At 35.0% G+C, this 1,068-nt stretch overlaps 1 protein-coding gene across 6 annotated transcripts in view; it reads left to right on the top strand.

The window, feature by feature from the left end:
* The window catches only part of LOC106873461 (neuronal acetylcholine receptor subunit alpha-3), a 361,951-nt gene that overhangs the window by 50,516 nt on the left and 310,367 nt on the right, over positions 1-1,068 (top strand). The gene's annotated exons all lie outside the window — the stretch shown is intronic.

The following is a 1,068-nucleotide window of genomic DNA, read 5'->3' as shown; positions in this document are numbered from 1 at the left end:
CACGCGCACACACACAACACACACAACACAACACACACACACACACACACACACACACACAGAAGTACGACGGGATTCCCCTCAGTTTCCGTCTACCACATTTGCTTAAAAAGTATTGGTCAACCTGGGGCTATAATTTAAGCCTTTATTCAAGGTGCCGCACATTAGAACTGGTCCCAAAACCAAGCGAGCCTCTCAGCTACACTGCCTGAATATTTTATTAAAGTTTGCGCATCATATCTATAATTATTGGAATTACACAAAGAGAGTTACTAGTCCACACATACTAGTATCGATCGGTACCAGTTTGATTCAAAGAATTTGTAAAACAAGTTATACATCGCATATTTATAACTACTTGCTTATTCTGTGTGCAAATTTTAAGTAGCAGCTTTTGGCTAGCTTCTATTTTCCGTTTCAATCTATCTTCCAGTGAATTCAGAAGACTTGGCAGACGATACAAATATCACGTCGCCTTTCGCCCCGGACTTTACTTTGTCATACTTCGACCACAAATTAGATGTCAATAATGAATGAGTTGTTTCGATTTTGTGGAAACATTTCTGCTGTGGCATGTGTCTTGTCTAACCGACAAACTAGCAACGAAAAGTATCATGAGTGATCATTTTCTGAAGCATCCCTTAAACGTCATTCCAATCTAAATACAGAATTGTGTTCGACGTTGAATGTTCTAACACACACGCACGCGCGCACGCACACACACAGAGTAAAATTTGATTTTCATTTACTGACAAACTTCTTTTGTTAAAACAAACGCTAATATTTATTCCGTAAATTTATTGTGTGAAGGCTTTAAAATGTGATATTCTTTACTTTCGTAAAGTTCACTTTGTGAAAACACACTTATATCTTTACTGTCAAACATTTTCATATATGAAAACATTTTTTATGAAAATATACTTCTTTTTAACACCATATATATGTATGTATTTATTTAGCACATTTTAAACCCTTATTTTATCTATCTATCTATCTATCTATCTATCTATCTATCTATCTATCTATCTATCTATCTATCTATCTATCTATCTATCTATCTATCTGTCA

Source organism: Octopus bimaculoides, chromosome 6 (assembly GCF_001194135.2).
Source record: "Octopus bimaculoides isolate UCB-OBI-ISO-001 chromosome 6, ASM119413v2, whole genome shotgun sequence".
Classification (NCBI taxonomy): Eukaryota; Metazoa; Mollusca; class Cephalopoda; order Octopoda; family Octopodidae; genus Octopus; species Octopus bimaculoides.
Note: the sequence above shows the minus strand (reverse complement) of the source record. Positions and strands in the feature narration are given on the sequence as shown.